We start from the raw sequence: 27,064 nt of genomic DNA, 5'->3' as shown, positions 1-27,064 counted from the left end.
TGTTTTCTTTGTCTTCTCACTAGACTATAAGCTACATAACAGCAAGGGATTTTGTCTGTATGCTTCACTGCCATATACTAAGTACCTAGTATTCAATATATAGTAGATTATTTAATATTTATAAATTAGTGGAACTTATTTTGTATAATATTCTAATTATAAAAGTAAATTTCTTCTGTATCATATCAGAGACTACTACATATATTGCTAGTGATATGATCATTATTTTTATGTTGTATTTTTGCCTAATTGCAAACTCTCTGAGAGAAAGAGCTATCTTATTCATTTTCATGTCTCCACTACAATACTGGGCCACATTCCTTGAACTCAATAGATATTCATAAAGTGAATTGGTGGAACCAATTTCAAAGTGCAGGTTAGCAGAGGTAAAAATAATATAGTGCTGACTAAATACGTAAGTGCTACTGAAGAAATGCTAAAAAGTAATCAATTTAGGTGGTACCAAGAGCCAATTTTTTTTCAGAAATATATAATAATACACAATTCTTTTCTTCAGCTTACAAGGTCACTTTGAGAGAAGTGAATATATCACCCTGGTGTTTATTCTCGTCTACTTATACAGAAATTGCTATGTGAATTAAACATATCACCAGGTGTAGAACGTCAAATAGATTCATAAATATAACTTGTTTCCTGCTTATCAAGTGACAGTTGTCCATCCTTTCTATTCCTCAGCACCAGATGTAGAGGACAGCCATGCATTTTGACCCCACACATTTCTGCTTTGAAAGCACACCTCTGCCTAATCTATTAGGGGTCATGAGTACCTCTGGGTATCACCATCTTTGTGTAAAAGTTCTGCCATTTCTGTTTTACTACTGTTTCTGCCAGAAAGACCATTGCTGGCGGGCCCCACTATCTTTCTCTGGGTACAGATACTCATTTGGTGAGTATTACTATGTTTTGCTGCATACCACTTACACATGTTTGGCCCTACAGCTAAGGAGATGTCACAACTAAAGCCTATTGATTGATGAGTTGAGGAGAAATGCCTCTTTCCTATTTTGGGAATGCTCTGTTATACTTCAGTGTTTCGTGGCTTTAAGAAAGTAATTTTTACAATGTAAATACTTCACTTTTAAAATCTATCACAACAAGAAACTGAAGCTGACTGGTAATTGAAAACTGAGTAAAAATATTTTACTGTGATGAAAGCTAGAAGCCACTGTTCCAATGGCAAAGTGTATGTGGACAAATTGGTTCTGTCTAACAGCAACTTCCCTTAGGAGTTGTTCTTAGTAAGTGAAAGAACTTCATCATTTTCTCATTAGACATAAATGATCAATTTTCAACTCTGCAAAGGATGCAGATTTGGCCCAACCTAGATCCCATCCCCAATTCATAAAGTGTGTTTAATTATCCCTCTTATAAATGTCACAACTACTTTGTGAACTTGATCTCGTAAGTATTATCTTCATTTCAAAGTTTCTTTGATGCTCTAAGCATTGAAGTGATAACTGTTGAGTAATTACTTAGTGATAGAGTATAATCTCAAGTTTCCATATAAATATAAATAATTGCATTATTCTTTCACAAGAACTCTAAGAGATAATGCAAGAAAAATATTCTGAATGTTACAATGAATTATGTCAGGATAATTACTTAATTCCATAAATTGACTTAAAAAATTATTCTCAGTCTGAGTTTTGAATAACATAAAACATTAGTAATATATTTAGAATAGGCAATTTAAAATATTTAGTAGAATTTCTAGCCTAATTTCAGGACAAAAAGTTTTTTTAGTACAGTTTAATCCTTGATAAAGGTGGTTTTTTAAAAAAAATTGATTGCTTTTACTTAAAAGCATATACCAAAAGGTAATAATCTCAGAATATGTGTAAAATAGATGATACTTCTTAAACTTTAAATATCAATAAAGCACAGAGGAAAGATGTGTAATATCATAAGAACCACATGTTCTAATAAAAAGCAATGCACTTCCAGGTGGAAAATCTGGACTCATTTCACTCAGAGGTGCTAGTCACATAAGAAAGGGGGCTCCTGGGTGCTGAAGATGGGAGCAGGATAAGCAGGACTGATATTAAGAGCACTAATCCGTACAGAATTAATAAGACATTGGACAGAGGTAGAATTTAAGGTAATTCAAAAGTACAACTTGATTGAGGAATCAACTATAAAGGACTCAAGGGGAGGGAGATCCAAACATGAGAAAATGATACAAAAACCTAGAATACAATTCAAAAGCCAGATGTGAAATGAACACATGGATGTAATGGGAGACATTTCCTCAGGCTACAGCATTAGCCACAGCTGTTTGTTTAAGGTCTCATTAGCTCCTACCAGAAGACCCACTGAAGAGCGTGGTTCCCCATGGTTTCACCAATTTAATTCAGCCACATAATAGTTGTTTATCATTTTTATTGTTCCTTTAGAGCCAGAATTATAGCTGCATAGGAAAATAATATTTCTTTACTTATTCAAACTTATTACGTATATGAGCATGGGTTGGAAATATTTAATTATATCAGTCCAATAGAAAAATCTGACAAATTGCAATAGGATCTTTCCATGGTAAATGACATCCTTCCACTCCAACTAAAATTCCCAAAAGGAATCTTTAATACTTCCATGTCCCCAACTCAAAATTACTCATCTAAGCTATTTGATATGTACTCACATGTATACAACATTTTAAAATATTTAATATTTTAAGAGTACGTCAAATATCCCAATGACTATGCTACTTAGGGTATATATAGATGAACCCAAACTTATATTTCTTATCAGAGAATTTAACATATGGTGGACTTATCATTTTGTTCTTATTCTGTAGTTGGCGCTGAAATACTGCATATCTTATGTGGATGATTGTGCACATACCAACCAGCTTACTCTGCCCAGCAATATTTCTCCATTATGGCCCATCTACTAATAGGCTAAATATTTGTAATATAGTATTGTTTATGTCACCTTCCGTAAGGAAAATGACTGTGCTTTAGCTAGGGGTAGGCCGTGGCAGCCTTCTGGAGCAGCATGACTCAGTGAGTTTCGAGTGCAGGCACATAACCCTGCACATTATGTAACCGTGCCATGTGAGGCGCATTAGGTGGTCACCCACATGAGCTTGTGATTGGCCCTGAGCCACTATTGTCTGTAAAAGGTATAATAAAAGCTGTACCTATGGCTCACTCACGCCCAGAGAGAGAGTAAAGCCATGTGAAAACTGTCTACTGTTCCTCAAGTGTTTTCCAAGTTACCTGCCACTCGCCGACCAACTCCCCTCGGACCTCAGTTAGAACCTGACAACTGGCATCACGAACAGGGTCCCGAGGTGAGTGAACCTTCATACCCTGCTAGTTCTGGGTCAGCTCTGTGGCTGCAACATGGGTTGTGGTACCTGGTGGCAGCTGTGCTGCTCGGATGGGCCTCAGTGGAAACCTGAGTGGAGGTAGATGGTTCCCCGCAAGCATGGAGAGGGTGCTGAAGCAGCTGGAAGCACAGCATGGAGAGGGAGTGATCTTTTGCCAGAAGAGTTGAATAGACACTTTTGACTGTGCTACAATAAGTACATACCCAGCCCCTGAGAGACGCAGTGCAGGTCAGGGCCCTCCAGGTGCAGTCAGGGCACCTAGAGGCCTAGTTACACAGCTTAGAAAAAGAGATAGATATTGCCATGAATGGACGCCTCCAGACACAGGCAGGGCGCCTGGAGGCCCTGCTACACAGCTCAGAAAAATAGATAGAAGCTGCCATGAATGGAGACCTCCAGGTGCAGGCAGGGCCCCTGCAGGCCTGGCTACAGAGCTTGGAAAAGGAATTAGAGGCTGCTGTGAATGCAGGCCTGGGTCCCCCATCTCAGTTGGACACCCCCACTCAGTCTGATACCAAGGAGGAAGAACCCCTGTTGTGCGCTTGCCCAGTGGTCCATCAGAAGGCAGATCATGAACAGCCATTGGGGCCCCAAAGGCAAACTCAAGGACTCTCCAAGGTAAGGCAACATACCACATATACTGCCTATACCCCAACTGAGTTGTGGGAATTAGGCAAGCATTGCTGTCAGCATCCAGGGGAACCTCTGCCTGCCTGAGTTTTTCATTTGTGGGACAGGAAGCAGATAGTATCTCCTGTTCTGCCTCTGAGATGGAAAAGCTGGCCTCTATCACAACTCACCCCTCCCTCCAACAGCAGTTGCAGATGAGCAGGTGGTTGGTGCAAGGGCAAGGTAGCCACACCCTGACTGAGTGACTATGGGCAGCCATACAGACGGTGGAAAGACACCAGTGAAATATGCAAAACCGTGAGTAAATGGCAGTTGTATGCTGATTCGGTGCAAGTCATCCAAGAGATGAGTATGTGACAAGCTATGTTTGACCTGAATACCCAGGGGCCAGATGATGAACGTTTTACCTCGCACATGAGGAATATTGTGTTGGGTTCTGCACCCCCAAGTACCTTTGGCTCCCTAGCTACTGTCTTTATCCCATAAGCACAGTGCTGCATACATAAAGTGACCACTGCTATGGCGGCTCTTGGGGAAGCAGAAGGCTGTCAGTGAAACAGAGGGGTCCACGCTGTAAAGAAGGGGAGGATATCCTACCTGCAGGGGTCCCACAATGGAAGAAAAAGGGGCCCCAGTGAGTGGCACACCCACATGTGTGGATAGATTTGATTTTGGCCAGGGTTGACCATGAGAAAATTGATACACAGCCCAATAAAGTACTCCTAACTTTGAGGAGACGGTTGTCTCTGGAGCAGCAGTCCCAGAAAATGCCTAAGGGGGAGAAGGACATTGCTGTGTGATCCAGTCCCACCAGGTGATGTAGCTCAAAGACTACTTGCTGCAGACAGGCAGAAATATAACGCCTTTTTTGTTTGATTAGGGAGCTGGCTGAGGGGCCTGGCTTGGGGGAACACCAGTTGACTGAAGGCCATGTATGGAATTAGCGATCCACTGGTTCCCCCACCAATGTACAGTGAGTGCTGGCACTGGTTGATACTGGTGCAGATTGCAGCCTTCTTTATAAGAATCCGGATACGTTTCCTGGCAAACCTGCTTACATTGATGATTATGGAGGCCAGTCAGTGAAAGTGAAACCTGTATCTCTGCTCCTTGGCATCGTCCATTTGGCTCTCCATTTATATGCTGTGTATGTCTCTCTTATACTGGAATACATTCTGCGGGTGGATGTCTTGCATGACCTGACGTTACAAACCATGGCCAGGGAATTCAGACTCTGAGTGCATGTGGTGAAGCTGGTGCTGCGTGGGCATATGCATCACCAGCCTTAGGTCCTACCAAAACCCAAGTCAATATTATTTGCTGGGTAGGCGTATGGAGATAACTGAGACAATTAAAAAAGCTGAAGGAGGTACAAATAGTGCGTGGCACCCACAGCCCCTACAGTTCTCCAGTGTGGCCAGTTAGAAAGTCTGATGAAACCTGGTGGATGGCGGTGGACTATCAGGAACTGAATAAAGTAACGCCTCCTTTGCATGCAGCTCTACTCTCAATCATGGATTCAATGGACCATTTGACAAGGGAACTGGGAGAGTACCACTATGTATGGACTTGGCCAATGCACTTTTCTCCACAGACATCGCCCCAGAGAGTCAGAGAGTCAGGAACAGTTCGCCTTCATGTGGGACGGATAAAAATGGACTTTTACAGTGTTGCTGCAGGGCTATGTGCATAGCCCCACGAAATGTCATGGTCTAGTTGTCATGGATTTAGCCACTTGGCTATGTCCAGAAGGGGTCTGCCTATTCCATCATATTGATGATATTATGTTAACCTCTGTTTCTCTTGCGGATTTAAAAGTGGTAGCATCCCTCTTGCAGCAACATTTGGCAGCATGTGGTTGGGCCATCAACAAATTCAAGGTCCAGGGGCCTGGATTATCTGCCAGATTCTTGGGAATTATCTGGTTGAGTAAGACAAAAGCCATCTCAGAGGCTATCACTGATAAGATTCAGGCATATGCCCAGCCCACCATGGTGAAGCAGCTGCAAACTTTTGTGTGCCTCCTGGGATATTGGCAGGCCTTTGTGCCCCATTTAGTTCAAATGATAAAACTGTTTCATATGTTAACAAAGAAGAGAGCTACCTGTGATTGGGATGATGCAGCTGAGACCACCTTCCTGGCAGGCAATCAGGCTATTCAGAAGGCACAAGCTCTTTGGGTAGTTTACCAGAGGTGCCCATTTGAGCTGGGTGTGCATGTGAGCACAGATGGTTTTGGCTGAGGTCTGTGGTAGCTCACAGAGCACTTGAGAATGCCAGCAGGCTTTTGAAACTATGGAAGAGAGCTGACCTCCACTATTCCTTGATAGAGTAACAGCTGTATTTGGCGCCCTTCAGGCTTGTGAGAGTGTGACAGGATGGGTTGCCATCATCATGTGGATGACTTATTAGATAGCAGGATGAGTGAGTTCATGGGTAATGGCCCCCTGGACTGGAATGGCACAGACATCCACTTTGGCAAAGTGGGGCACCTACTTGGAGTAGTGGAGTATGCTGAGTACAAGTCCCTTAGTAGCAGAGCTGCAAGAGATCTTGGGACCAGTAATCCTAATGCAAGATAAGTTCACTGGGCTTGAGGCACCCCTAGACGCTGAGCTTTCACCATTTAAGGAAAGGTATCCCCCTCATTCCTGATGGGGCATGGTACACAGATGTGTCTAGCTGAGGTGCTACTGCTGCCTGTATCACTGTTGTAGTCCAACCTAGTACTGACACCATATGGTTTGAAATCAGGTGTGGACAAAGTAGCCAATGGGTTGAACTTAGAGACATATGGATGGTAATCACCCAGGAGGTGACACCTATGGTAATCTGTACCAATAGCTGGGCGGTCTACTGAGGCTTAGCCTTATGATTAACTACCTGGAAAACACAGAAATGGCTAGTCAGCCACCAACACGTTTGGGGCCAAGCCATGTGGCAAGACTTCTGGGAAACTGGACATCAGAAAGAGGCAACTATTTATCATGTGTCACGCCATATGCCTTTGGCCACCCCAGCAATGATGAGGCAGATGCCTTCACCAAGTTTCGGTGGTTAGAGTCAGTACCTAGACATGATGTGGCCTTGTGGCTACACCAGAAACTGGGACATTGAGGGGAGTAAACTGATGCAACAGGTCAATAAGCATTGGGGTTGGTCTCTGCCCACACAAGACATTTGGGATGCTTGCACATGCCTGGCATGTGCTCAGGCATACCCTACACGGAGGCAGGTGCCCATTGTTACACAATAAGTAACAATAGGGTGAGTGGCCTTGACCAGGTGGCAAGTAGACTACACTGGGCCCCTGCCAATTGCAGGGGTGGCCAACCAACAGCACGCCATCCAGGCCCTGAAACACTTATGTGCCCTGTGTGGTCACCCTCTGGCTGTTGAGAGTGATAGGGGAACACATTTCACTGGAAAACAGGTACAACAATGAGCACAATACATGGTCAAAAAGTGGAGATTCTACGTGTTATACAACCCGCAAGCTGTAGGTAGGATTGAGTGATGTAACAGGCTCTTGAAGAATGGGTTACACTTGCATGTCACATTCTGCCTTTGTGGGGCTGGAGTTCCAGGCTGGACCCGGTGCTCCAAACCTTGAATGAATGGCCATGGAAAGGTGGCCCTTCCCCAGTGGAGGCTTTGTTACACCAGACTGCCATCCACATTTAGTTTCAGATACATACCAAGGATGGCCTCCTCCAACCAGGTACGGGGATGAGTGGTAACTTGTTATTGCCTGCCCCAATGCCCCTACAGGTAGGGGAACAGAAAACCTGGCCGTGACCATGGCCCATCCAAGCCCCCACTGCCAGTGGTTGGCCATCATAGCTCCCTGAGGGGAGGACCTATAGTATGACTTTCATGTCACTCCTTGGGTGTTCAATGCATGGCCCCCATGGTTGACTATTCATAGGGAATAGCCAGGGAAGGAACCCTCCTCCAGAGGACATATGTATGACAGTCTATGTGGCTTATTATGATTTCCCCCATGACTTTGGCATAGATACAGGACCTAAAGGAACCATGGGGAGCTGAGAAGCTGTGGTACCATTGCCCAGGGCGAAAGCCCTTGGAGGCTGCATTGTTATCCAGGAATGAAAGGTTAGCCTGTATTTTGTCTGAGGGATGTGATTTACTTCCATTAGTACCTGTGCCTTCTCTGTCATTTCAACCATAGGTTAACATGCTCCAACTGCATTGTGGACTGGCCCCACACCTATGTGGAGGTGACCAAGATTTCTAACGGTTGGATCTGTGCCTCCCTTCCAGCAGCAGCTGCAGATGGCTTGCCTTAGCGCATATATTCAGTGCCTGCAGAGAACTGGACGTGGCTGGAGACTTGGGGTTCCATGGCCAATGCCTGGAATGCAATGTGACAAGCTTTGAACAAAGGATCCACAAGATCCATGGTATACCTGCCCCCTGGCTGGCCCATAGCATTTATGATGTGTGGGGCTGGCTAGTGGGGAAATATGTGGTAGCCCCAGCCCAGGAACCACAGTGCATAGAGCAACACCGGCAACACCACTGTAGGGCGGGTACCCATTGCGGCCTGTGTAAACATAACACACGTTGCCACACTTAAGGTACGGTGGAACAAGGGGCCCCACCAAGGTCAGGTCCCGATGGATTTTGTGCCCCCCTGGGAGTTTATGGGTCTCTGGGGACAAAGGGTGGCTTACTTACTTACCAGTGGATTGAACTGGATGGTGTACCTGAGTGTGGCCTTATGTACCTGCCACTGTCCTCCCCATATTGCCCAGATGCCCACATAACTGGGAGGAGGCACAACACACTTGGTTTTTGTGAGTGTGATGAGCCCCCTCGTGGTTATATCCCTTGGCAATGAGTATACCTGGAGCAGGTGCTATAACAGTAGAAGCACAAGTTACTGTTCTTGCAGAGCACACTGCTCAGATTCTAAATTACACCTGAGTGGTCCTCCTCCTGTTAAAGGACAAGGTTGATCAGGTCGGAAAGGTGATGTTGCAAAACTGAATGGCCTTAAACATAATAACTGCTGCCCAAGAAGGCACCTGTGCCTTTTTAGCAACACAATGTTGTACCTTTATCCCTGACAATTGGCAGAACATAACAGCAGCCCTGCGAGGGGTCTCACGGGAGAGTAAGGTGCTCAAGAGCTTTACTGACAACTCCCTGCAGAGAGGGTGGGAATCCCTAGGCTCTGGCCTACGTTGGGCCTTAATAGTCATAAGTTGCATAGCTTGGATCTTAGTAGTGAGCTGTTGCTCTCTGTATTGCTGTTGTGGGTTATGGATTCAGGGCTTTGTCCTATTGGCTCATGTCCCTGCCCAGAGGACAACCTCAGCCTAGAGGCTGGGGTGTAAGGGAATGACTGTGCTTTAGTCAGGAGTAGACTGAAGCAGCCTTCCAGTGCAGCATAACTCAACAAGTTTGAAGTTCAGGTATACAATCTCACACATTATGTAGCCATGCTACGTGAGGAACATTAGGTGATCACCCAAGTTAGCTCTTGCTTGGCTTGGAACTATTATTGTCTGGAAAAGGTATAATTATCCTGATAACACCATACGTATGGCTTGCTTGTGCTTGGAGAGAGAGTAAATCCATGTCAAAACTGTCTATGATTCCTTGAGTGTTTTTCCAGCTACCTGCCACTTGCCCACTCAGTTAGAACCTGGCACACTCCATCCTGAGAACCTTCATTGTCTTCTCACTGACTGAACTCTGAAGACCATATTTAATCTTCAAGGCCTTTCACCCTCAAGTCCATGTTTATATTTTCAGACTAATCTGCCCATTACTTACCCATAAACATTTCATCTATGGAAAAAATTTCTTTTTATTATTTGAAACTACAGATGCTTAATGCTCATTCTCTTTTTAATAATAGCATGTTAATCTACTCATAGTCCCTTTATGTATTTTGATTTTTTTGTGTGTGGCAAAATATATACAACATGAAATTAGCATTGCAACCATTTTAAGTATACAATTCCATGGTATTAACTGCACTTAGAATCTTATACAACCACCACCACTATCTATTTATAAAATGTTTTCATTATCCCAAACAGAAACTTCATAACCATTGAGCAAAACCCCCAATCTCTAATCCCATGGCCCTTGGTAACCTCTCATCTACTTTCTGTCTTTATGAATTTGCCTGTTCTAGATATTTCATGAGTGGCATCATATGATATTTTTCCTGTTGTGTTTGGCTTATTTCACTTAGCATAATATTTTCAAGGATCATACATACTATAGGATGTTTCACTCCTTTTTAAGGCTAAATAATACATCAATTATATATACCACTTTATATATTCATCTGTTGATGAATATTTGGGTTATTTCAATTTTGTGGCTATTGTAAATAATGCTGCTATGAGCATCAGTGTCATAAATCTCTTTGAGAACCTATTTTAAATTATTTTAGATATATACCCAGAAGTAGAATTGCTGTATCATGTGTTAATTTTTGTTTTTTGTTTTTTTTTTTTTTTGAGGACTAGCACACTGTTTTCTGTAGTGGCTGCAACCATTTTACATTCTCAACCATAGTGCACAAAGTTTCCAATTTCTCCATATCCTCATCAACACTGACATACAAGTAACTGCATGAGTGACTGTTTTCATATTCTTTGGGCATATACTAGGAGTGGAATTGCTTAGTCATATAGTAATTCTGTGTTTAGGTTTTTAAAAAAACCTCTAAACTATTCCACATAGGGGCTTCTCCATTTTATATTACCACTAACACAACATCTTCATGGACTTGCCCAAACTTGATATTTTCCTTTTATGTTTTTTTAATTTTTTAAGTTGTTGAAATGATGCAGAATTTTTCTCAGCCATTTTGCCAGCTTGAGACCTCCGGCTGCAGATTTCCAGCCAGCAGTGCCCCTGCTTGACCCACATTCTCCACAGGAGGTGCCCCAACCACTCAGCCACTGGGCCACACCTGGCTTTCACTCTGTCATGAATCCTGCAGCCACCATGATTATGAGCTCAGCCCCTGGGTGAAGAGGGTGTACAGGCAAGTGAGTGAAGGGTCTGGCCAGCTGCTTCAAGTACTGGCATAGGAGTGGGTTCCATGCAGGGCTTACAGCTTGACCAAGCATGTTGCAAGTGACTTCCATGGTGGACTCTATCATCTAACAAGGGGAACATGAAGGCACTCAAGCAGGGAAGCCCATGACCCAGAAGTCCCAGAGTGGGTGTTACAGTGTGAATAAAACTCTTTTAGTCCCACTATCCACAGCCCAAGGCACAATGGCAAGTTAACAACTCCATCAGTCCTGTCACACTGCTCTGGCCTGAGGCACCTGGATTGGCTCAGCCCCAGCCCAGCACTTCTTTCCATGGAGTGGGGCAGTCCCTTCTGCTGGCAGAGGTTGGAGGGCCACAGTGTTACTGCTTTCTTTGTACCTATGCTCAGCCGGGTCCCGAGTTCTTGTTTGGAGTCCAAGAAGAATGAGCTTATGCTGACAATCAAAGGGTGAGGAGAGAGGATAAAAGTTTCACTGAGTGATGAAAAAGCTCTTAGTGAAGAGGGAATGTGGTCAGGTGGTCTCTCGCTCAGTGTGGCTGGGTCTGGGGCTTTTATGGGCTCAGAATGTGAGAGTGCTGTGCTGATTGGTTTATGAGTATGCAAAAGAGGCTAAAACAAAGGTATCATTCAAAGGTGCGCATGACAGTGTAAAAAAGCAATTAGAGAAGGATAGGTATATGTAAAATAGGTGAAGGGTGGGGATCAATCTAAGAGAAGTGCAGCAAATGGGGATAGAGGCACTCAATCTGGTCTGTGGATTTACCCAGGACTTGTAGTTAGGCTTCAAACTGCCTTCAACTTGAAGGTTGGGTTTCACTGGGACCCACCCCTGTCTGCCTAGGATTTGTCTACCTCCTGCCTGTATTGCTATCAATAACTGTCTTAGGAGATGAGGTGTGAGTGGTTTCTCATTGAGGTTTTAATTTGCATTTCTGTAATGACTAGAGATGTTGAAAATATTTTCATGTTCTTATTAAGCATTTGTTTGTCTTGTATGGAAAAATGTCTATACAAGTTCTTTGCCTAATTTTCATTGGGTTTTTTGTCATTTTGTTCTTGAGCTGTAAGAGTACTTTATTCAATATATTAAGCTCTCAAAAAATATACAATGTATAAATACTTTAAATCCTTAATAAGTTTTATTTTCACTTTCTTGATGATTTTGTTTGATGCACTAAAGTTTTCAATTCTCATGAATCTTAATTCATCTATTTTCACTTATGTTACTTGTTTTCTGGTGATATATCAACAAATCTGTTGTTTTATCCAGGGACATAAAGTTTTATGCCTAGGTTTTCTTCTGAGGGTTTTATGGGGTTAGCTTATACATTTGTTGATTTTTGTATAAGGTGTAAAGTGGGGTTCAACTTAAATCTTTTGCTTGTGGAAATTCAGTTATCTCAGTATTATTTGTTGAGGATAGTTCTCCTTCCCACGGGGAAAGATAACTATATTTTTAAAAAATCAATTGTCCATATATGTGAGAGTTTATTTCAAAACTTTTAATTCTATTGAGTTATATATTATTTCTAATCTTTGTACCAGTATCACACTGCTTTGATTACTGTAATAAGTTCTGAAATTGAGAAAGATGAATCCTCCATTTCTTTTCCTTTTTCAAAATTGTTGTGGCTTTTTTAAGCTCTTTGGAGTTCCATATGAATTTGAGAACAAGCTTTTTCATTTAGTCCTAAATGACTGTTAAATTTTTGATAGAGAGTGCATTCAGGCCAGAGCTTACTTAGGGTGGTATTGACACAAAAATACTGTCTTCCTACCAATGAACATAAAATATCTTTCCATCTGCAATATTTTGTACTCTGCAGTGGTATCAGAATAACACGGGACTCATGGAATGAGTCAGGTTGTGTTTTCTCTTCTTCTCTTTTGTGTAAGCATTTCAGGAATATTAGTGTTCCTATATTAATAATGTTTATTAAACATTAAAAATGTTTAATAAAGGTCACAGTAAAATCTTTTGATCCTGGACTTTACTGGGAGGTTTTTGATAACAATTCAATCTCTTATTATAGATCTGTAGTTCTCTATTTATTCTGAGTCAGATTGGACAATTTGTGTGCTTGTAAGAAGTTTCTATTTCATCTAGATTATCTATTTGAGATACATTTATTCATAATATATTCGTGTAATCCTTTTTATTTTTATAAAGTCAATAATTGTACCCCACTTTCATTTCTGATTTTAGTTATTTTTGTCTTTTTTGATTTGTCAGTCTGGCTAAAGCCTTGTTAATTTTTTAAAAAGTATTTTCAAAGGACCAACTTTGGTTTCTGTTTTTGTATTTACATTTTTTTCTTTTTATCTCCACTGTATTCTTATTTTTGTTTGTTTATTTATTTTTTGGTCACCTTTGGGTATAATTTTCTGTTTGTTTCTAGTTCCTCAAGGTATAAAGTTTGTTGATTAATTCAGACTTTTTCTTCTTTTTTAATGTAGTTATTTGAATCCATAAATTTTCTTCTGGGCAGTGCCTTCTCTACATTTATTAAATTTTGGCCTGTTGCATTTTGTGTTTTTATTCATCTTATTTTCTAGTTCCCATCATTATTTCTTTTTTGACATGTTGGTTGTTTTAGAGCATTGTTCATTTCCATGTATTTGTTAACGTTCAGGTTTTCCTTCTGTTATTGTTTTCCTGTTTCATTTTCTTACAGTCTGAAAAGATACTTATAGGATTTCAGTCTTTTTATTACTAAGTTTATTGAGACTTGTTTGGTGTCTAACATATGATCTATTCTGGAAACATATGATCTATCCTAGGGAATGTTTGTGTATTAAAATATCTTAAAGAACATCAGTCTCATAGAAGGGGAATAGAAAGGTGGTTGAAAGAAAATTATGTGGGTAGTAGGGGAGAAAGGGAGAGATGTTCGTCAAAGAATAAAGGTTTCCCGTGAGGAAGAATAAGTTTGAACAGCATTGTGATTCTATTTAATAATACGTATTGTATACTTGAAAACTTCTCAGATAGTAGACCTTAAATATTTTTAATACAAAAACTTGATAAATATGTGAGGTGATTGATAGGTTAATTAGCTTGATTTAATCATTTCAGAGTGTATGTAAATATCAGAACATCATAAATATGTACAGTTTTCTTTGGCAATTACACTGCAATAAACCTGAAAAATCATCATCAGATTGTCTTAATGAATTGGCATTATTTTCAGCATGTCTTTCTATGTATTTTATAGCAGTTTTTGACTTAAAGTCTTTTATGTCTGATAACAGTAGAGTGACCCCAAACCCTTATTTTGTTACCACGTGCATGGGATCTTTTCCCATCCATTCACTTGCAATCCATATATGTCTTTATATTTGAAATGAGTCTTGTAGATAGCACACAGTGTAATCATATATGCTTTTCATTTTTCACTTAGGCAATTTCACCCTTTTGATTGGAGTTCAAACCATTTGCATATAGAATAATTACTGATAATGAAAGACAAAACTTCAATTTTGCTTTACTTTCTCTATATCTTTTACCTTTTTGTCAACTATTTCCTCCTTCCCTCCATTATTTTCTTTCTTTTGTTTAGTTGATATTGTGTAGCAACCATTTTAATTCTATTCTCATTTCCACACACACACACACGCACTAAATGTAGATTGGCAGAATGGGTTAAAATAATTATATTTACATATGTAATTATATATTTTATATACCACATATATATTACATACAAATTAGTATATATAAATCAGTATATATAAAAGTACATACAGAAAATAAAGTATATATTACAAAGTATACATTACATATACAATAAAGTGTGTGTGTATGCACACATACACACATCCTTTTTTTTTTTTTTTTTTTGAGATGGAGTCTCGCTCTGTAGCCCAAGCTGGAGTGCAGTGGCACAATCTCGACTCACTGCAAGCTCTGCCTCCCAGGTTCACGCCATTCTCCTGCCTCAGCCTCCGGAGTAGCTGGGACTACAGGTGCCTGCCACCATGCCTGGCAAATTTTTTTTTTTTTTTTTTTTTTTTTAGTAGAGATGGGGTTTCACCGTGTTAGCCAGGATGGTCTCCATCTCTTGACCTTGTGATCCGCCCACCTCGGTCTCCCAAAGAGCTGGGTTACAGGCGTGAGCCACTGCGCCCAGCCCACAGACACATACTTTTTAAAGCAACTTTAGGTTGACAGAAAATTTGAGTGGAGAATACATAGAGTTCCCTTATCCCTTCTAACTCTCAGCCAGTTTCATCTATTAACATCTTGCATCACTGTGGTACTTTTTTTTTAACCATTGATGCACCAATACTGGTACATTATTATTAACTAAAGTCTACAGTTCACATCCTCAAATGCATGTGATCACATGAAGAGGTGTTCTGTGTATAGAATAGAAGGTAGTAAATATGTGTGAAAGAAAGGGAAGGGAAAAAATAAAGAAGCTAACACATAATGCACACCTACTAAGCTCAGAATACTGGTAAAGATATTTTCTTATTGTCGGGAAATGTCAAAATAGAAGTTGTAAGTAAGAGAGAGATTTGTGCATGAAGACAAATCTCCAGTTTAATCTTACATCTGGGGATGAAGAACTTTTGGCCTTTGTGGTACTTTCAAAGTTAAGAGTAGATTCTAACTATGTGATATCTCAAAAAGAACTCCCTTTGGAGAGACTGCTATAATTTAGTTACACCATATATTTCATAATGTGTAGTTATCAACTAAAAGATATAAAATAATTATTATGTTTTTGAATTGAATTTAAGTTCAAGAAAATAATATTAGTTGTATTATCCAATTATAGTTTTTATCTTTGTAGGCATGCTATACAGATACTGATATAGCCAGAAATATTTATGCACATTTATTCTTATAAAAGTTAGTCTTAGTAAACAAATATATAGTATCAAGGGTGTTAGAGTAAGATCAGCAGGGAAAAAATTAAAGAGAGAGAGAGAGAGAAAGAAAGAAAGAACTTTATTGGCTTATAGAAGGAGGGATACCAGGAAAATGAAAAATATACTTAGAGGCAGACAGATGTTATTTTATGTATTATAGACTCCTATTTATTCATTTATAAGCTACAATATCACTTTGTTGCCATTCTAGAAAGGCACCCTTGTGTTATGGAGAGAAATGATAATTTTTCTCTTTTTCAGGGTTTACAATTCTTTATCAATTTTATTATGGAATTTTACAAGGGCCATGTTAAGTAATAGTGGCATCCATTGGCTGTTCTCATTTCCTTAGCAACTTGCCCCTTGAGTTCCTATTGTCCTAGTAGTAAGTTCTAGCATTTACAGAAATGTAGGTTTACTGCCTTTTCTTTGTACATTCAACACTACACTGATCATGGCATTTTTTGCTTCCTGCATAGTCTCCAAACCAGGCTCCATGTTTTCTCTACCACTTCATTTTGATCCCAGACAATTTTATCTCCTGAACTCAGAAATGTTTTGCTGTTTCACCCAGAACAGAGTTTTCTATTGTGACTTGCTCTTCTGGAGCCATTCCACTTCCATGAAAATAAATGTATATTAATCTGTCTTTTAATTTTCATACCTATTGTCATTTGTCAGTTTGGTATTATTAACTGAAACAGCAGAAAGAAGTGCTGAGAAAATTATGTTTGTGATCAACAGCATTTCATTACAGTCTCATTTTTCATCATAACTTAAAAAGGGAACTTGAACAAGGTCTTTGAGCCTCAATAAATTGGCCTGCAAAGGGGGGATAATACACACCTAACAGAGCTGTGATGATTAAAGATGATACTGTATTATCTTTCTCTTATTTAGAAAGCTTCCCCTTACCTTCCTGGCAAGATTCTTCTCTTTAGCTAGGTCCCAGTTGACTTACCACTTTATTTGTAAAGTATTTCTCTTTACTTTAAGCAGAATTAATTGCTGCTGCTTCTGTGGTCCCACAGCACCTATTCATAAGCACTTATCACATTTTTAGCTACATTCCAGATTGCCCTTAGCCAGCAACAATTTGTGAACATTTTTTAAGGCCAGTAATGGAACCAATTTATCTTTAAAAACTTAGCACTTTTCACTTTACCTATCATAGAAATAAAAAGACATTCATTGAATTGCAGTTGAATTGTCTCCTCTGCATCCAAATACTTGGTCATTTTATGTTCAGAAAGTTGTTTGCACCTCTTCAGAGCAGAGGTAGGGAGTAAAGTGACCTCAGTAATCAAGCCAATAGGCCACCCCACCCCCACCTCTCCAATCTGCTTTCTAAGGACAAACCTCCCAAATTAACCAGAATATTAAGGTTAATTATTCAGGGATGGTGGCCTCTATATTGGACAGTGGTAGAGGCACATGGAGGATATTTATACTTCTTTAATTTTACATTTTGTACATTCTGAAGACAATTTATTTTCTTAATTCACTTCATTATTTCAGGCAGTCAGGTTATGATATAAATGATTATCAATAGCTATCATTTTTTTTCACATTCCATCTATGTGCACAACTCATTCGCAAAAGAATCCTGGATACTTCTCAAGCAACAAACTATTTCTAAGAAAAGGCCCATTTCCATAAAAGGATATGTATTCATTTAAAAAACATTTCGCTAATTGTACTTCTCAAAAGACACTATTTTGCAGGTAGTGGCTTTAATTTTGGGGAACTGAATGTTTAGATCATGCAAAGAGCATATATGCAAAGAACATAATGAGTGAAGTTGGGTGGCATGATATAATAAAAATGTTAAATGATATATGTTAGGTTCATTCACTTAGTGAAACCCTTTGTCTTGGAAGAAAATATTCGGTAAAGATGATAGAAAATTTCTGTTTTTGCAAAATAAGTGAAAATTAGCCAGGGTTTTTGAAAAATTGTTTTTGGGGTCCTAGTCAAAGTCTTTTAACATATGAAAACAACAAGGAGGAAAATATGTAAATTTAAAATGTATGTTCAGGTTTCCTGAAAAATTCAGTCTTGAAAAGGTCTACTAAAATATAACAACCAAAAGAGACAATAGATCTTGTTCAAGGCAAATTTATGGCTATTGCATTGCTTTTTGCTTGTGTCAGCTAACCCTGGCCAAAAAGAATCCTTTTGCTATTGGGGTGCAACCTGTAAGCTTAGATGTTTTCTTCCTCGATCTAAAAATCTTGTTTATATCTTGTGTCTTTTTCCATTCACCACAGCTCTATTTAAATGTGGGTAAAATTTTGGAATGTTTGATTTTTATTATGCTAAGGACATTTATGTTTAACCTGACTGTGTAATTAATAATTAATTGTAATTAATAAATATTCTTCTTTGTCTATGTATAGCAAATACTTGTTAATTTGAAAACATACCTTTTTGGTTTGGCATTACTCTGCTTTTAAATTAAAACAAAACATAAAAATAACTATTTTTTGTAGGACACGTTAAAAAATAATGCCACTAATTTTCATTTGTAGCTTACATAAATAAATTTTATACATTACATGCAAACTACATGCCTATGTATGTAAAAGCACTAGGCATTATTCTATATTCTGTGTTGTATATATCATTATGCTGATATGTGAAATATGTACATAAGATCTACAGTACACTACATGCAGGGGCATGGGCTTCAAAATTGTATGATTAGATTATTTAAAAATATTTAAACAACTACAATGTAAGCTTGATTAAAAATACTCTGTCATTTATGTTGCCTTTACTATATATTTAAGTTTGACTGTTGTATTTAATAAATTAGAAGCATTTTCCTTTTATTGATAAGTAGTTTTGTGTGTGTGTGTGTGTTGTTTTGTTTTGTTTTGGAGATTTAGTCTGATTGTGTTGCCCAGGCTGGAGTGAGGTGGCACTATCTCCGCTCACTGCAACCTCTGCCTCCCAGGTTCGAGCAATTCTCCTGCCTCAGCCTCCCAAGTGGCTGGGATTATAGGTGCATGCCATCATGCTCAGCTAATTTTTGTATTTTTAATAGCGACGGGGTTTCACCTTGTTAACCAGGATGGTCTCGACTTCCTGACCTTGTGATCCGCCCGCCTTGGCCTCCCAAAGTGCTGGGATTACAGGCACAAGCCACCGTGCCCGGAAGAGTTCTCTTTTTTTCATCGTCACCAACATTTGATATCTTTTGTCTTTTTAATAATAGCTATTCTAAGCGGGGTGTGGTGATAACTCATTTTGATTTTCATTCCCCTGACGATTAGTGCGTTGAGCATTTTGTATATATATGGGCTAACAAAGGGCATTTTCAGGGCTAACAAAGGGATTGTTACATACTATATATATAACAATATATATTGTATACACTATATATGTGTGTGTGTGTATGTGTGTGTGTGGGTATATATATAGTGTGTGTGTGAGAATCTCTTTGTTAGCCCTAATACCAAAGGACAGTTATACTTTGTTGCCTAGTACAATTGATGATGACTTTAAGTTATTTATCTATACTATGTCTGCCAAATTGAGGCTTAATGTTCTCCTGACTCCATGGCTAATTTGATTGCTATGATAAATCAATAGGTACATGAAAATCCAAAATCCAAAGCTTAAAGCACCAGCAGTGCTCTTTGCATCAAGACTCTATTTTTTTTTTTTTTTTTTTTTTTTTTTTTTGAGATACGGTCATGCTCTGTCCCCCACACTGGAGTGCAGTGGTACAATCATGGCTCACGGCAGCCTCAACCTCCAGGTTCAAGTGATCCTCTTACCTCAGCCTCTCTCGAGGAGATGGGACTATAGGTATGCGCCACCATGCCCAGCTAATTTTTGTATTTTTTGTAGAAATGGGGTTTCATCATTTCGGCCAGGGTGATCTTGAATTCCTGGGCACAAGCGATCCACTCACACTGACCTCCCAAACTGCTGGTATTACAGGCATAAGACACCACAGCAGGTTGAGGACTCTTTCCAAATGATTTATTGTAGATATCACACTTTTAGAGACACACTTCTCCGCTTCAAGCATCTCCCACATGTGATCTGTTGTCTTGCATATAAACAGAGAGACGCTAGATAGAAAAACTGTAGTATGGTGACCTCAAAAAAAAAAAAAAAAAAAAAAAAACTATAGATATAGGTAGATAGATATATATATATAGATGTAGATAAATAAAAGGCACCTCAGATTTGAGGTTATAAAACTGTAAGACTGGGATCAGCAAGACATAATGTAGGTACCAGAAGAGGCAACCATTTACCACTCTTTAGCATGTTAGATTTGCTTTTTCACATGTAAGACAGAATTTCAATTTTAATTATAGTGGTTAAGTAAGTAAGGAAATTTACCCCCAGATTCGAATAGAAGTTTGTCTTTTAATCTCTTCGTTTTTATTGTTGCAAGATTAATTTAAATAATCAATAAAATCCCAATTTATTGATGTGCTATACATGTTAGGCACTGTTTCAAAAAAGTTTTACATCATATTTTATTTGTTCTTCACAATGCCTAATGTAGCTGATATTTACTTATTTACTTTTCTTTTGTGTTTTTTTTTTTTTTTTTTGAGATGGAGTCTCGTTCTGTCGCCCAGGCTGGAGTGCAGTGGCGCGATCTCGGCTCATTGGAAGCTCCGCCCCATGGGTTCATGCCATTCTCCTGCCTCGGCCTCCCAAGTAGCTGGGACTACAGGCGCCCGCCAACACGCCAGGCTAATTTTTTTTTTTTTTTTTTTTTTTGTATTTTTAGTAGAGACGGGGTTTCACCGTGTTAGCCAGGATGGTCTCTATCTCCTGACCTGGTGATTTGCCCACCTCGGCCTCCCAAAGTGCTGGGATTAAAGGCGTGAGCCACCACACCCGGCCACTTACCTGCATTTAAAAAAAAAAAAAAAACAAAGCCAGTATTAGAAAGATAAACTTACCTACAATTATACAAATGATAATTGTGAATAAATTAAAACCGAACATTGTTCAACTTCATGTATGGGATCCCTGTACTCTTATGACTCCTTTACTTTGTTGTATGCTTTTATATTCTCTTTTCTGAGACTTCTGTGGTTGTTCTAGTGAAAAAAAAATTGATACGGTGAGTCATGAGCTTCTAATTAGAGGTCCTCTTGAACCTGAAGAAAATTTGCTCAAGTAAACTTCTGAGATTCTAAGTTTTTACTTATTCACCTTATCCACTAGAAAGATGAGTAATGACCAGTCTTTAGTATTTTACTGATTAAGCCACATATATAAATAGATGGATAGACAAAATCCAAATATTAGTGATGAATATAAAAACCAAATTACAGTCCATTATTTGACCCAGAAGTGAAAGTTTGAAGACAAATAAGTATATAACAGTAAGTGATAACATTTGAAATTAAAAAAAAAAGCAAAAAGTTGTCACTTATGAACATCAAACAAATATAAATGAAGAAAATTCTTAAGTGTGAAAAACCAGTGTGAAGAAAGCTTTATACAGCTAGGAGCTATAAATAATAAAAGCAAAATATAGTAACTAATGCAAAAGTTGTGCATAAGAATTGTATTTTAAAATGATAATAGTTTAGTGACTATATATAATAATTTCGAAATGCAATATGTCACTAATGTTTATTTTTAACATGTTGTATCATGGACTTAGCAGTTTAGGTAGAAAGCTCTGTGAAAGTAAAAGTTATCCAGAGGCTATAAAAGAGCTTTCAAAATTCAGGGGCATTTTCATAAGCCACCTCAAATTCATAAAGCAAACTGTCAATAGGATTGAACAGCAATATTTACCTACTCAGAAATATTTTATTTCTAAAGGGTAGTGAACGTATCACTCAGTACAACTACTTGTTTGAAATTGTTCTAATTACAATTTCTGTAACACAGCATCAAAACATAAATTTAAGAAATCAGGATTTGCAGGTGCCAGACTCTGAGAAGTATTTTCTTGGAATATTGAATACATTAAAGTCACAAAATTGACAGCCTGGATAACTTTCATAACTAGAATGTCAGCATCCTTTTGCATTTTTAAAACATGTGAGGGATGGAATTCATTTTCTTACTTAGATTCCAGCTGTGGGAGGCCCATGGGAGTTTCTGAATTCTCTGCTCCTTAAAAATATGCTGAGTTCCATCACTGGAAGAATTAGAAGTTCCAGCTTTCCTAAAGGACATAATGGACTCAGGTGTCCTATTTACAGTAGAAGCAAAAGGCTTTGTCTTTTGTCTCTTTGTAATTTGAAAAAATGAAGTAGTACTTTAGGTATATTATATTATAATCTCCTAAAGGATTCCAGATTTACTTGCAGAATGACCGACACACCCATATGCAGCTATTGCAAAGTGTCCTTTAAAATACTGATAAGTACAACACAATGAAAACACAACTCTACCAAGAAATTCAAACTGATGGTCAACCTACTAAAAGTGTGTGAGGGGCTGTGGAGGTAATAGGCTATTAATAATGCTAATGGAGTTATATTATGTGAAATTTGTTTTCACCTCAAGCCAAAGTTACACCTTGATACATAAAATAGATCCCATAGAGGAAAGAAAGCCCCTCCTGCACTATAGGTCCCTCAGTGTAGAAACTGCATTGAGATAATGGGACAGCTATCCTGCACTTCACTGGATATTTCTTTTAGAGGTGAAGCCCAGTCACCCCTTTCACCTTCAACCCTTAAACTTTATAAACTACTCAAACGTAGCAACTTCCAGAGAAGAAAAGTGAAGAAAGAAGGAGACTGGAAGAATCAGTAAGTTTCATATGTCACATTTTTCTATGAGAGGGTTTCACCATAAATATACTATTCTAAGCAGAAGCAACTACATCAAAAGTTCTCCTCCTTGCCATTTATGGTGGAATCTTTACCTTTTATTTTTGCATTAGTATAGTATATTATAGAACCAAGTTTTAAAGTTAGAAGTCAGTTTAGTGCGGTAGTCTTTGCACTGAAAAACTTTCTGAGAAATTAAAAAATTAGACCAAGAACCATGCCCATCAACCTGACCCACATCTTAAATTTGAGACAAGAATTCTGTCATCATCTAGTGAAAAATAAACCTTAAATTTTAGAAAATATAGATCGGGAAGATATTTATGTATACATAATTTTTTTGTAATAAAAAATTTTAATTAAATTAAAATTTAAATTAAAAAGTTAAATGGAATTTCAATTTAAAAAATCTATGTTCTCATATTCTGTCAGTGCTGGTTTAAACATTGTTAGATTTCTTTCATATGTCTTAAACTTCAGGCCAACTGTTTGTGCATGTTCTCTTTACTTAACCATGGCTTAACTGGGTATAGGTAGAGAGCTTACTTATAGTCCATTGCCACAAAATAAATTTTGCCACTTTGTAATTTCATGTCAAATGTGATGAAAATGAAGCAGTAGGAACTGAAATATATTTATTAACTTATTTTCAATTGACGAAAAATGGTTGTGTATATTTATGGGGTATACAATTTTGACCTATGTATTCATTGTCCAAAGCTAATTGTCCAAAGAATCCAGAGGAGGCTCAAAGCCACTCTGTACTGCCTTTTGGTCCAAGAGGATCTATGGATAGAAAGAGGAAAGAGATGTACAGTAAATAGAAGTGAGGTAGAGAAACAGCTGGAATGGTTACAGCATGGCATTTGCTTTATTTAAATATGGTTTGAACAGCTGGCTGCCTTTGATTGGCTGAAACTTGGTAATAGGCACAAGAGTAAGATACAATCTGCTTATATATCCAATTAGGTTACAGTTCTCTAGGTACAGAGAAACTATAGGTCAAATTTAAAATACCTACGGAAGCAGCTTTAGGCTCAATGTAATTTAACACCTTTGATCAACATTCCCCCTTTTCTCATCTCTCTGCCTCCCTTTCAGCCTCTGGTGGCCACCTTTCTACTCTTCGTTTCCATGAAATCAACTTTTCCATTTGGTTTTGTCCACATGTCTGTGGTGTCAATATTATACTTCAATTTTGGTGACTTTTCCATTTGGTTTAGTCCACATGTCTGTGGTGTCAATATTATACTTCAATTTTGGTGCTAATATAGGATTAAAGCAAATAATCTTACAAACAGTTTGCCACATAGAAAACCTATGTAATATATTGGCTTTTGTTATTAATACTGCTTGTTACAATGTGGAAATATTTGACACTTGGTGGGATCACACTCGATGGTAGGTATGAGCATATTTAAATTCTAATGAACTCAAATAATCTATGTCAGCCTCTTCAAATCTCTTCCAAAGCTAATTTTCATTCACTATCTATTAGGTTGTCCTGTTTATTTTCTTCATAGAACATATTACCATCTGATATGTATTTGCTGGTTGAACAATAAAAAAATTAAGTGTAATAATAGTAATTGCATCCTCACAATGTATCAGTTGTTACACATCACTCATTTAAGCCTCATTCTCATCCTACAAAGAAAAGGCATGAAAATTTGTATATTTAAGAGGCTATTGTGGTGTACTCATATGTTAAGTAATCACTTTAAGAGCACATGATTATCAGATGAAAACGTAAGAAATTAAATCCAAGTTTTTCTTATATAGTAGCTATCACTATGTTATTCTGCTTTAAGTAATATAGTTAACATTTTATATTATTCTACTAGTTATAATTTAATTTATTACTTTAGTCCTACTATTGCAATTTTCTGACATTTTCCCACACACAAAAGAAAAAAAATAAAAGATAACAAGTTTATGATCTCATATAAAGCCAAGCATTTATTTATTTTCAATCCTTCATGAAAATATATGCTCTTCCTTTTTTGCAAGATGATTGAAATACCCAAGATAGATGTTTCTTATGAAAAAGAGTTGACATTAAACTATTAGAGCAATAAAGCAGAATATCCAGAGAGACTTTAACACTGTGAAAAGCAGTTGCAAAATTGTTCTGCTAGAACTGGAGTCTCAAAGGGCTCTGAGTGATAGTTACAACACAAAATAACAACTGAAACATGGGTAGAAACAAACTGTAATCTATTGGAAAGGCAAATTATCTTTATTGCAAAGGTAATATATGCTTACTGAGGAAAATTTAAATAACCTTATCCAAAATAAAACAAGAAGAAAAATCTAAAACTCACATGTAATCTCACCAATTAAGAGATGGCGATTGTAAATATTTGGCTATAACATTTCAAAATCTTTTTATATTTGTGTTTATACAAATGGGTTTATATTATACATAATTTTTAGAGTTTTTTCACTTAACAATAGACTGCAAAGATCTATTCATCACAATCACTTAGTTATCTGTATTATTATACTATTAACTATATTTCCTTTGTTGAACTCAGGAGAGTTTTTTAGTTGTGTTACTAATTTAAATATGCATGTGAATCAACATTCTTGCAGGTGAAAACCTGAGCAGACTCTTTGTCACTCCTGTATAATAAATTCCTAAATGTGAAGTTGCTTTACCAGAAGGGAAACACACACACACACACACACACACACACACACACACACACATATATAAAATACTCATTTGTATTCATTCACTCATTCAATTTGCACATCCATAGGTTGCTAGTAAACATGGTGATTTTCACCCATATGACTGTGGGTGACATTTTCAACATTTCTACCATTATTAACTACTCAAGCATCTAAATTATATGTATTAACTAATTATTTTAAAATGCTTCCAGCCTTTCTCATGTGATTAGTTCATTCCTAGGGTATTTTTCTTTCCTCATAATTTTTACATGCTCTTAATTCATTGAGGATTTAATTTTTTTTCTCTACCATATGTTTCAGATAAACATTTCTGCATCAACCATTATCATTTAAAGATGAATGATAAAATAATAGTACCTAGTTACTAAATAGAGTATAACAGGATGGATTGTAATCAGAAAATCATTAATAAAATACAATATATTGAACATCAAAGGGATTATACAAATGATAATCTCAGGTGATATTAAGTTTCTTTTTAGAAATTATCTTCAACTTCATTCATCTTCTCTTCCAATTTTGCTGTTAATAAAATAACTATTCTAATCCTTCCATCTGAGCTGTAGATGCCTTCTCATTTTGCCTTCTCATGAACTTTGCTCATTTTATTTCTACTCTCCTATCCTGTAATTACAATTTATCCATTTCTATCGACATTAGTATTATATTCACATCAAGTTCTAGGAAAGACAAAGCTAATCTACAGTGAAGAAAAATATGCACACTGGTTGCAGGATTTTGGGAGAGGTTTGGTCTATAAAAACGGCATAAGGGAACTAGTAGTACAGCTGAAATCCCGTGGGTGATATTTCGGGCCTGACCATAGTCAATCACAAAGGCTTGGTCTGGCAGGTCTCATGGGGCAAAGCTACATACTTGACATCAAATTTAGCATATAGCCAATGCATTGCACCAAAAAACTCAGACCCATATGATCAACTGTGCCCTGACAAATATCTGCATTCTTATCCCAGGTGCCTTCATTTGGAGGCCCCCTTATCTGAGGTCTTCCTCAGGCACCTCTGCAAACACTTCCTTATGGGGGTAGAAGAAGAGGCAGGGGAACCTTGAGGACCCTTCTCTCCACTCTGACTTAGTACTCCGTACATTTTTATTCCTAGCTCTTCCATCTAACCCTCTCCAGACCCCAGCTACAAAACACTGCAGGAGACTTTTAGAAAATACACTGCAACGAATGTGATGGAAATAAACTGCCACAAAACACACACACACACACACACACACACACACACACACACACACAGAAACTGAGATGCTGCTAACAGCAACAGGAAACACACAGAGAAAGCATGGCCCTCTCCCCTTCTCCTCCAGCTTCCCAGTTTCCCTTCTGGTCTCAGAAGAATCTGAGCAGCTGGTGATGTTGAAGTGTGATTTGCAAAGTTCCAACCCCATCGTTGCCAAACAGAGTGGAAAGTAGAGGGATTGGAGCTGAAAGATGTTTATTTAACAAAGGGCATACCATTCAACTATTACCATAACACCTATCACCTCAAACCTCAATGTCCTCATCTTAAATGCATATATATGTGTGTGTGAAAAATGATTAACATATACACATATTTATGTATGTGTCCAAATACACACAGATATAAATACACATGTATACCCTATACCAGACCAATAAGATTATTTGATACTAAATGTGGAGGAAAA

The 27,064-nt window shown here is 38.1% G+C and overlaps 1 long non-coding RNA gene across 1 annotated transcript in view; it reads right to left on the bottom strand.

Annotated features, from left to right (window-relative positions):
• LOC111523404 overlaps nt 1–26,743 on the bottom strand; it is a 61,238-nt gene extending 34,495 nt beyond the window's left edge. Inside the window, exons 1-5 of the long non-coding RNA XR_002725515.1 lie at nt 26,689–26,743; nt 21,974–22,139; nt 20,849–20,989; nt 8,146–8,357; nt 3,240–3,471 (exon numbers count right to left, since the gene is read on the bottom strand). This is a non-coding gene — a long non-coding RNA (uncharacterized LOC111523404). The remainder of the gene's footprint in view (nt 1–3,239; nt 3,472–8,145; nt 8,358–20,848; nt 20,990–21,973; nt 22,140–26,688) is intronic.
• Nucleotides 26,744–27,064: the final 321 nt, after the last annotated feature.

This window comes from Piliocolobus tephrosceles, chromosome 15 (genome assembly GCF_002776525.5).
Source record: "Piliocolobus tephrosceles isolate RC106 chromosome 15, ASM277652v3, whole genome shotgun sequence".
NCBI classification, from domain to species: domain Eukaryota; kingdom Metazoa; phylum Chordata; class Mammalia; order Primates; family Cercopithecidae; genus Piliocolobus; species Piliocolobus tephrosceles.
This window is presented reverse-complemented; position numbering and strand designations above follow the sequence as displayed.